At 39.2% G+C, this 11669-nt stretch overlaps 1 protein-coding gene across 4 annotated transcripts in view; it reads left to right on the top strand.

Annotated features, from left to right (window-relative positions):
• The window catches only part of LOC118404593 (protein tyrosine phosphatase type IVA 1-like), a 38985-nt gene that overhangs the window by 9033 nt on the left and 18283 nt on the right, over positions 1-11669 (top strand). Inside the window, exon 1 of one of the 4 annotated variants that reach the window (XM_035803788.1) lies at positions 8201-8359. The exons of 1 other annotated variant lie outside the window; for it this stretch is intronic. The gene's annotated coding sequence lies outside the window, so the exon portion shown is untranslated. Of the gene's footprint in view, positions 1-8200; positions 8360-8423; positions 8622-11669 lie in introns of those variants that run through there. 2 more of the 4 variants (XM_035803792.1, XM_035803789.1) reach the window with 2 other exon arrangements.

Here is an 11669-nt window from a genome sequence, read left to right as displayed (position 1 = left end):
GTTTCAAAAAAGACAAAAAACTCTTTAAACCACACTGTAAGCAACTACATGCCGTAGATTGCAAAATTACCGGAAAACGGATACTAATGTCATAGAATGCTTAAGTCAATTCCAATTGTAATTGGACAAAAATGAAGACTCTATTATTGTATTTCGTCAATGTTCAACTTTTCTGACAACTTAGCTATAGCCACGGTTTTATAATGAAGGCAACTTTTTAGCCAACCCTTTTTATTCGCACGCTCGCGTCAGTTTTGGGGTTCCCATAGGATGTAATCCATATAATCAAATCAACATGACCTTATTCCAAAAAGAAGAAAAGTAATAATTTCGTACCCTGCATTACCCGATGGAATGACACTAGCTCCATGGTTAGTGGTATAGACGTGTCACTTCAGACCATGATTCTGGGACGCCTTCCTGAGTAGCATTACTTATCTATAAATAAATCATTTACCGGGGCATCTTCTGAGACTATATTTAGCAGAATTAAGTGATTTACTGGAGTCGATCTGGAAAGTGAAAGATTATATAACTTTTCTAGGTCAAAATAGACAAGGTTTAAATCATAAATCTGTAACAGTACATGTAGACACTGGATTTGTTCTCGGTAAATTCCTTGTTTTGCTACTGAAGGCTTTTTATTGCTTAGGGGTTGAGTCAAGGTTAGGGTTGATAATCCTTAAGCTGTTTTCAGTACATAGACAAAACATATGGGGATTGGACCAAGGTACTTTATTCTTCTTCAAGCCTTATTGAAAAGATATTAATCATTACATACATTACATACATCGTGACATTCTTTTATATGACGCTAATTCACCTTTATCCGTGGGGTGACCTTTATCCGTTGTCTTTAAAAACAGCCCATTTTGGAGTATTAAAACCGCGGACTGTACTGTAGTTTCAAATTTTCAATATTTTCAACTTTTTCTGATTTGAAACCACCTTCCGTCGACTTCTTATCCCTAAATCTGCTTTTTTTTACGCACAACGGATATAGGTGCCCCTCGGATAAAGGAGAACCAGCGTTATACAGCTTCAGGACTACATGTCCAATTACTACAGATGCACTCTTTACCTTATGTGCTTGTGCAATTGTACAAAATTTGACGGTGTTTTCACTTTGCTTTTATTTTTTGATACTATGTACATGTAATACATGTATACACATATAAAGGTTGGAAATAATCCTTCCTGGTCAAATGATCGCGGGAACTGACTAGCATGGCGAAAGAAACGTCTTACTTGAAATCAAAACAATCTTATAGTGCGATTTCAGGTCTCCAATACCAATTGCAAGTGGCGATACCAGTTTACCACACTAGAATCACTTTTACTACACTAGTTCACTTCTTTAATACAGGAATAAATGCCTTGCTAGTTGTGATGCCACGTCTTGTCACTTCAAATCTTGTTGCGACATTTATGGCGTCTATTTTAAAATTTAGCCATCTTGTTTTTTTCTACCCATCTTGTTTTTTTTTCGCGCTATCTCATTATTTTTTTAACTCTGAATAGGATGTCATCCATAACATTTACTGTAAATGGCTTTAAGTTCGCGGGGATTTGATTTCGCGGTAGCGGGAAAAAGGACTTTTCGCGATGGTTTTAAGTCCGCGGTAGCACCATGCACTGTAATCTCTTACTGCTATGGAAAAATGTTCGAAGTGGTTTTAAGTTCGCGGTGAAGTGTCCACGTACCGCGAAAACCGCGAACATTAAACCACCGCGAAAGTTTCTGCATTTGCTGTGGCCTAAGATGATTGATAGGCGAAGTCGAGTGTTCGATCTGAGCTCGTGTGTTTGGTACAAAGGGACGAGTTCTGGGGATAATCCAGAAGGTGAATGACCGAACGGACGCCTACATAAATCAGAAGACAGAAAATGAGATTGCGCACGCACATGTATGTCCTTGGTAAAAAAAAAAGACGAAACAAGAATAGGATTGTCTAGACAATGATAAAAGAAGAAGCCATGTTTTTCTCGCTTCTGGCTATTTTTGCTGTTTGTTTACGTGATCGATGCGTTGGCACGTGTACATGGGGTTTTGTCTGTTTGTTTCGTGGTTTGTCATTTCTATGGTATTGTTAAATGGAGGTATTGTTTGTGGTATGTATGTGAGTCTGTCTGTTCCGGATATTTATGGTCAACATAATTTTTGAACATCTGGATGGATCGTAATGACATTTTGGGTAGGCGTTGGATCCATGGAAGGGTGAAGAAAGGTCAACTTTTCAATTGTGCCCCCTGGTGTGTTACCTTCGTACAACAGCAGAATTTCCTTTTTTTTTATCTTTTGACCTGTAAATGCTACGGTCTTGATTGTTTGGTGGCGGATACAAGGTGTAATTTCTGATACAAGAAAGAAATTGTGTAGGTTTGGGCCTCCCAGCAACTTGCTTTGGAACTGCAGGGGCGGTTTTTTTAAATTCTTGGTTTGCCACCTTCATGATATTAGTGTGTCTTAGTCTGACTGTGTGTGCGTTTACTATACCATCTTCTCTGTCTACGTATTACAGAGATATGTTTGATAGTTTAAAGCTTTATTTATTCATTAGAAGCTAAAATCGGCCTGCAGGCCACTTTTCATTAAGGTCATGAAGGACGTGACGGTCAGATAAAATATAAATACAGATTACATCAAGTCCTAATAAATCTATCAACATATATCACAACATATAGATCTACATGGTAAAAAAAAACATTAGTAGAGCGAAAGCTCGGCGTTTTGCTTTGCAAAATAAAAATTGAATGGACATTCTAGAACTTAAATACCTATGTCAAATTTGACGTCATGTAGCCTTGAAATAAGATTCCCGCTTTCCGGATCAGGCTTTTGCTTCTGAAATAACAAGCCAAGAAAACAGAGAACAAAAATGACTCGCGTCATAGAAATAGTTATAAAAATATTGGGTATGGCTCCGAGTGTGTCCTCGTTGCTTAGCAACGCAGGGTACGAGTAGAAATTACACCACCCACCACTTTCCAAATACAGGGATTTTTCCCGCCGAGCTGTAATCCTCGAGTTGTAATGATGAGATTGTCTGCTGGTTTCTGCGCACCAACAATCCGTTTATCACATCGTGTGGGGCTCGACTCAAAACTTCAAACTATTCCATGAAAACAGGTGTGATACTTGTAGAGCATGTGTGATACCGTAAAATACACACCGGTTTAGAACGTTAACACATGTATCAAACGTTATCACGGCCCAGGTATGACATAATGTCCGTTTATTATCACATGTTGTAGGGCTCGTCACAAAGCTTCAGCGTCTTTACTCTCTGAGGTGTAGTCGTCAATGTAGTCGAGCGAATGTTGCCAGAGAGAACAGTTGGCTGTATTCTGATGGTGCAAAACACTGTAAGTCGTTGTTACCTTTGTCTAGAAAGTTATGATTTTGGTAGCGTTTGTATGTATGTACGAGCCGAGAGAGACATGCATGTATCTTTATGTGTTTGTGTGTGTTTTAGTGTTTGTATGAGTGCATGTATGTTTGTATGTATGTGATTTAATGTTGTCACCAAATTTGGTATATGGTTAGGTCACCTCGTACCTAAGAAGTGGTTACATTTTAGCCCCCTGCTGACTTTTCTTGGTACTGCAGCAGAATATCCGGTCTTGATATCTCGTTTAGGATTTATTTTGAGGCAAATTCCTCCATGGCACGTAAAGAAGTTTTGTTGTTTTCATTCTTATATACAGTTGAGTTAGTTTCAAATCCTATGTGAATTGGAATGTGCTCAACATAAGAATCTTTTGCATGTAACGCTAGTTCGCCTTTATCCGTGGGGTAACATATATCCGTTGTTATTAAATACAGAGTATTTAGGGATACCAAGTCAAAGGATTGTGCTTTACTTTGAAATATTTTGAAAATGTTGCAGCTAGTGTAAAAACACCATCCGTTGACTTGATGTCCGCAGATATACGTTACCCCACGGATAAAGGTAAACCGGCGTTAAGTTGCTGTGGAAAACGTAAGCGTCTGTTTCATCATCAGTGAGTTAGTAAACATGATGATGACCTGCCAATTACAACGATAAAATGGTAATTTTATACAGGGGTTACACAGGAATATTGGACACAGCATCCCTTGGTTAATAGTTTCTACCAGACTAACTACGTCGGCTAAATGGGGACTGATTCGCGGGTTGGATGGGGCTGGGAAGGGGGCGACAATGTGTCTCCTTCGCCCACAGAGAAAAGGAAGCATTACCCTTCCACCAACTGACTCTCTTAGCCATTTGCTGACCTTTTTTTTACTGAATTCTACCATCTATAGCACTTTTTGAAGGCTAACCCTAACCCAAACGCCACACTTCCCCAGGGAGCAAAAATTTGGCGGTGCATAAATTTCATGCGACACCGGAGTGACACCCTGGATGTAGGTGATAGATATAACACACACGTCTGTATTATTACGCCATTTCTTGGAAATCACCCATAAAGCCTTATTTAGACTCTAGGCAGTCTTAGGAAAATCCTTTGGTAGTCTTTTCGTACTACTTTTGGAACGGGGAGTTTTATCTAAAGCTACATATCACATAGACAATTCTGAAAAAGGAGTATGTAAGATAACGTTATATAATGCGATTGTATATTATCATGATTTATTTTGACTATGAAGGAAACGATTTGGGCTCAGTTGCAGTCGTTGCTCCGGAATATATTTCACAAAGTGTGAAATGTAGCGTTTGGATTTGCGATAATTCCATAAACACACACACACATGCACACGAATAAAACACACAAATACTGTACTCATACACGCACACACTTTCTCTTTCTCTAGATCTCTCTTTTCTCTCAAACACACACACACACACACGCGCGCGCGCGCACACACACCCTTTATTTCATACACACACCCTTTATTTCATACACACGCCCTTTATTTCATAAACTCTCTTATACACACAAAAACGGACACACACACACACACACACACACATACACACACACACACTCTCTCTCTCTCTCTCTCTCTCTCTCTCTCACACGGACATACACACATACATACACACACAGAAACACATACAAACCAACTCACAGACGCACACAAAGAGCACTTTGCATGTCGAAACACAGGACTTTTCATAGACTTAATTGTACTCGGCAGACTACAACACTTCCAATGGAAGGCAATTCAGCACTAAGGACAGCTCTCACTGACGAGTGAAAATCTGTATTAAACTCTCTATCTAAAAATGTAGCTAATTCGTGATATGTCAGTTAGAAGCTGTTTTTACTAGCCGCTGTTTGTGTTCGACAAATTACAACAACAACAACAACAAAAATCATGCTTACATTTCTATCATCTTTTCCATTGTGGTTAATGTATCCAATAGGATAACTATAATCAATATTTTGGTTAGGGCCTAACGTTAACCGAAAATGCAAAGTATATATTTGCTTACCCCCGTCAACTAGAAGTTGTTTTCACTAGCCATTGTTTGTTTGTGCTTGACAAACTGCAAAAACGACAACAACAAGTACCACAGATCGTACGAATGCTAGTCAAGCTTGTAAACACATGATCGCCTCTGTAGTCAAAGTTATCCCTATCTTACGTTTTCTGTTAAACCTAGCTCGAAAATCAAACCTCATGTATCGGTAAACGTAATGCTGTTATTGTATATTGTCGTGTTACCAGAGCTAGCCCTTGATAATAGCCTCCGGCTAGTTGGGTAGCCCTGGCTGTATTTCTCTCTATACAGCCGAATAAATCAAACAAAATCAAACAAAAAACAACAAATTTATGCTTAGATCTATGATCTTTTCCAATGTGGTTGATATAAACTAATAGGAAATAAACAAATATTCAGGTTTTGGCTCAACTTCTATGACCGTAACTGTCTGGTATATTTTCCACTCCTTGTAAGAAAATAATTTTGCTTTGACGGCGGGTTATGACTCCAATTGCTCTTTATTTGTAGCTATTATATATCTCAATACCGCCCGTAGTGCGAACGTCATATGAAAGCACTTCTATCTACCCACGCTAGCTCCTACGTGCGCGGCAAGTGGCTCACATAACTATGGCGTCATTCAACCAGTGTACATGGAAAATAACACATCTGGAAACGTGCCGCAATGAAAAGGAATTTTCTGCGTTTGTAATTTTCAAAATAATTATTTTTTTGACTCGCTCATATTCAATTGAAAACGATTTTGCCGAAGTAATATTTTCAGTACGGGTGTGGCCAACTGTTTGCCAATTGATATTTTCTGTCTGATGTTTTTCGAATTCTTTTCATGTGCATGCACTGTACACAGAAGATGATATGCATAATAATTTCTTTATTGGCAATGACACAGCGGTTGTCCTTTCATGCTTGTAATATTTCAGGGTTCTTTGTCTAGTGATCATATACATGTAATTCAGTTTTGTGTTCAGTAGTCATAGCAGCTTTTTATCATATTGCATAGAATCATTGACACTTATTTGACAGGAATTTACATCGGGAAAGCCGTGGTAAGAAGTTTTAATAATTTTGTTGTTGTGAAACTTGAGTTTGGGCTCACATTTTACTTCCGTGTATGTCTCCGGGTTGAAAATGATCCGCCCTTTTGACCTCTGGCGGGTGTCAAGGGCATTATATAATGTTCTTCGTGGTGTTGCGTAAGCGGTCCCAAGGCAATATACCGCGCGCAGGGGATAATGGAAAAAAGATTCAAGTACTGGAATTGTCTACATACTAGTCTAGATTTTCTTTCCTACAACGTCAGCGTTTTCTCAATTGTTTTTTTTCCTACAAAAGAACTGCCCTTTTCGCATTATTTTTGACTTGAAAATTATGTTTTTCCACTCCAATTTACAAAATAAAGCGAGGTTGAAGAAACAGCATTCAGTTGGTCTTGTATGTTGGTTGGTCTATCCTTTCATCCCATCAAGGAACTGATCCCATACACATTTATTTTGCTCCAGAATAATTCTTTGAAAGTGACGGTCGCTAGACTTGAGGATGTGCAGCGAAATTCGAAATAAACGGGGGTTTGCGCCCATGACTTGCTTAGAATGGATCCCCCTTCATTGAAAGTTAATCAAGATATCATAAACTACTAGAATTTCTTTAGTCTTGGCAAGGAGCTTTTATCAACAAGGATCCGGAGCTTTTATCAACGTTGATAAAAGCTCATCGGGCCTTCGTTGTGCCTTCGAATTCTTGGCAGTGTGTTCAGCTTCATACAAGTCGGTTGTAGCCAACTGAAATGAAATCTGAAGCCTACTACGTGTAGTGTTTCACGTCTGTATTAGTATACTCTAACGCACGGTCAGTGCGTCAAACTGTATCTCTCAATCTTCCTTCTCTGCCATAGGCTTGTATCATAGGAAAAAGCCGTTGAAGCACTGTATTTTGTACATGACTTTGGGCGTGTCCTGTCGGGAAAGTCATCATCGCAGTGAAGTAAAATTTGGATATATGGTAGATGGAATCTTTTGGAAGCCCGGAATGAAATTTTATGACAGAATATGCAAATTAAGGTTCCGGTTCGGAATTTCAAGTGACCAGATATCGAAGTAGTCCCTAAAAATAAGACGCAAATTAGGGGTTGTCTCTATAGTTTTGGCTCTAGATTTTCCGGCTATCGCTTTAGCAATGTATAATCTTTTATACCTCTGCAAATGCTTGTTGTTCGTAGCGATTTATGGTGTCGGAGATTTGATCGTGCGGCGAACACTTCCTGGTATTAGTCCGCGCGATAGCGGTAAAGCGTTTCGTCGCCTGATTACCCAGATCGTGCGTTCTATATGCGTTTTGGGTGTTTTAGCGTCATCGGAGCTCACGGAAAACGTATCGGATAACTTTTTTTCCTTTTTACTCAGTATACAGAAGAAGTCTTGACCTTCATTGCCATATTAGTCATTATCCCAGGAAAACTCATTTTTACCGTGTAGCGGCCTGTAAAGAATGGCCCTAAATTAGCAGTTTTTGGGTGAAAAGCTTATATTTTTGATGGTTTTTACCAAAAACAACACTTCTACAGAAAATGTCAAATGAGTCTGTCGGTCAGCGACAAGGCACCCTTTTGTATCGGAAACATTGAATTGTCCGAAAAACGATGTTTTGAGAAGCGCTAGTGCTTTTTTCAGAGACAGTCAAATCGGCCACGATTCGTAAAAAAAACTCCGAACCGGAACCTAAAAAGGAAAGACGCACGTTTAAGGGTTGTGACGCATGACCTCTGGACCCCGCGCGTGCGCACTAGCTCCCGCCGTGACGTCACAATCGTCCATTTTGAGTCGGTTGTTGGGAGGGAGTCTCAGGTCGTGAACACATCGTGTTACCTCAATTTTCTTCTCCGTTGCCTTCCCCAGCGACACTTATCGCTAATGTGTAAGGGTATTATGGTGAGTAGACACTCTTTCTTCTCTAGAACGTTTTATTTTGTGACTGGGGGTTGATTTTGAGGCGTTTTTCCTCACGTGTTTGCTGTGTGAGAGAAAACGCGGTGCCGGTTGGAGCCAGTTTCCGGCCGGCCGAGCCCTTCCCGCATTCCTCGGCTGGGCTTACATTTCTCCCGGTATTTCGGCCTCCCAAACCGCGATCAACCCCGCTCTACGACCAACCCAGCGACTTCCACGTCTTCCCGCAACATTTCCTCCCTTCCAGGTATCCTTAAACTTTCCCTACATCATTTTAGAAGCGACAAGAAAACAGCGGTTGCTAGGAACTAAATGCTGCGCTACAGAAAAAAGAAAAACCTTTCATTCATTTTTGGGGCGATTCCTGCAGTTCTTACAATCAGCTGTTGGCTTCCCCGTGGAATTTGTGTCTAGTTTTTCTCGGATTTAGCCACTAGGAATTATCGTAGTATTGTAGATTGTGGAAAATATGGTAGGGAAAATTAGGTTTGCGTTGAAATGTTACGTACGATTGCGAAATGTTTTAGGGTGGTGCAATGCGCCAACATGTTTTTTTTTTCTTTCTTTGTCCTTCATATAACCCCTTTCTCGGTCACCCTTTTTATTTCACTGTGTGTTCGGCTAAAATAAATCGTGTTAGACAAATTCTTCTGGTCAGGGGTTCTAGTTCCAATGTAGGAAAAGATCATTCAGTTTTTGTATTTTTGATAGAGTTTATTAGAACTGAGATTCAAGCTCTCTTTGTCTGACTGTATTTTTCTAACAAAATTTTGTGCTTGTACTTTGTAGAATTTGGAACTCGTGGTAAAGATTTTTTTTCTAGGAAACGTAATATTTCTTAAGACTGTTTCAAAACTTCAGATTGTATTTGTGTGTATCACACTGTATGCATAATTTATTACTGGGAAAAGACACTGGTAGATTGCATAGCTACAAGTATTTGTTTTCCTAGTCTGGGTGTCGTTGTTGTTGTTGTTGACAAATACCCAGTGCCCTGTGAAACATCAACACCACTAAAGCCGATGTTTTTGTTTACAAACCCAGTCACCTACCAAGAAGTTTAGAGATGTCTGTATGTGTTCCTTCCTAATAAAGTGATAATATTTCAAGTCAGTCAGTATTCTGTTCTAGGGCATAAATGTTGGCACTGTAAAATACTGTAAATTTTGAAATGTCCACAGTGATTTTAATGTCTATTTTAGCAGTTTTCATTTCCAAATTGTGTATTGCTACTGTACTACGGAATTATTCCAGCCACAAACTCAAAACGCTTTGCAAACCTCCATTTACCATACTGTTTCGAAATTTTAAGTCATGCAAAAATAAATAGATTTTGCAGTATCCCAGCAGAGTGTTTGGTATGCCATATGTTAAAGGCAGTTTGATTGAAGTGTTGGTTTGAAATTTGAAGTGCCAGGCAAGAATAGATCAAACCGAAGGAGAAGACGATTGAAGAACCTGACTTGTTAGAAGTGTAGTAGTCTGCTTGCAAATCAGGATCCTTTGTGTGAGGCCTAGGGAAAATAATGTTGTGTTTCCTGTTTCAGTCCTGCAAAAATTACGGTTGGTAGGTTGGGATTATCTTTCTTGCCTTTTCTTTATTTTAGGCTGGCCAAAACTCTAGTGTGACATATTACAATATGCTTCGACCATCAGGGCTCCTGACTGCGACCAAGTTAGTCGCATATGCGAGTAGAATTCCCCTGATGCGACCAGATCTGTAACCACAGTCGCACAGTGCGACCTCTTACAATTAATCATCATTTATCATGCAGCTAAGCAGGGGAAGGCTATCCCTGCCAGGTGTCAGTTTCTTCCCCTGACAGGGGTGGTCACACCTCATTAAGGTCTGCCATGTGTCTGCCTGTCTTCAATTACATGTACCAAGGAGGTTTAAAAAATGTATTTTCACTGGACCTTTATCTATTCCCTTTGTCCAAACAGATAGGGAAATTTGAGAGTATACATGATATATTGGTTTGGCCAAGGAGATTTCATGTATAGCAAATAACCTCCTTGGTAATGGTATGGTATGATAAGCTATGACAGCACGGTAAGTGAAGGTCCAGTAGGCAGTAACAAAACTTATGTAACATGACTTTTTAGACAACAATGTTTTAGCCCCTGTGACAGTGCACAAGTAGGCCTTAAATATAAAAAAAGTGGTAGGGTGGAAAGAAAACATTCTTGAGGTACGATCTTGGTGTTGGAGAGCCGCCTGCACTATTTCCACTTTCAGTTCAATTTCACCCAATTTGTGACACACTTGTACTTTTATACTTATTTGTGGTTTATTTTTTTCGATTTAAATGGTAATTTGGGATTAATCAGTTATTTTTCCATTGTTCTTACAATAAGAAGGCATAATTACTTTTTTGTCTGTGTAACTTGGTTTCAGTATTGAATTGATTTTGATAATCCTTATGTTGCAAGTTTGATTAACTCATTTTTTCGGCATTTAAAACTTGTTCTTCAGCAGTCATGCCTGACAAGGCTGGAGGTACATGATTCGAGTCTGAATAAATCAGCCGTCAGTAGCAAAAAAAATTATGTGATTTGTCCTCCTATCCCAAGAACCACCACATCAATGTAGGCCTTTCACCATATTTAAAGCAAGATTGTTTTTTCTTTTATATTACTGTATCAAAATATGATATTCCAGGTTATCAACAATGATTATTAGATTTTTTGCTTCTACAACCAATTTTTATAGTGGTGCTCCTAGATTTTTGCTGGCGCTCCTAAGTTTTAAGAGTTAGGAGCGCGGTGCTCCTAGGCCAAAAAGTTAGTCTGGAGCCCTGACCATGTTAAACAGCCTCATTGCCCACACTTTGGGTACCTACTGGCTGCAAAATACACCCGATATTATTATTTATCATTATACAGTTGAACAAAGTATAATTTAACTGAAATGCATGAGGACACTAGGTAAGTGTCTTTCAATGTCAAACTTTAATTTTGTGCAAAATAGATACATTTCATTATCCTTCATTAGGTAGGACAAGCAGTGTTTTTACTTCAATAGGAAGCAGGCTGAATAAAAATTCTAACTGGAAGCTATGTGACTTCACTGCCCACCCGAAAAACTCTAGGGTCGGTAGGTTTTTCTAGGGTAGGTGGGAAAACAGGAAACACAACATTTTTTTCCTAGACCTCATTTACATTTGTAGACCTGAGAAACTGGATTTCCTGTGTGTGTTTGGGGGAGGGGGGCGTCATTCTCTATCATATCCATGGAAAAATTACTTAAAATTGTTTTAAAAATCATTTAAATTGTACTGGAAATTGATTGTAA

The sequence above is a fragment of the Branchiostoma floridae genome, chromosome 17 (genome assembly GCF_000003815.2).
Source record: "Branchiostoma floridae strain S238N-H82 chromosome 17, Bfl_VNyyK, whole genome shotgun sequence".
In the NCBI taxonomy this organism is placed as follows: Eukaryota; Metazoa; Chordata; class Leptocardii; order Amphioxiformes; family Branchiostomatidae; genus Branchiostoma; species Branchiostoma floridae.
This window is presented reverse-complemented; position numbering and strand designations above follow the sequence as displayed.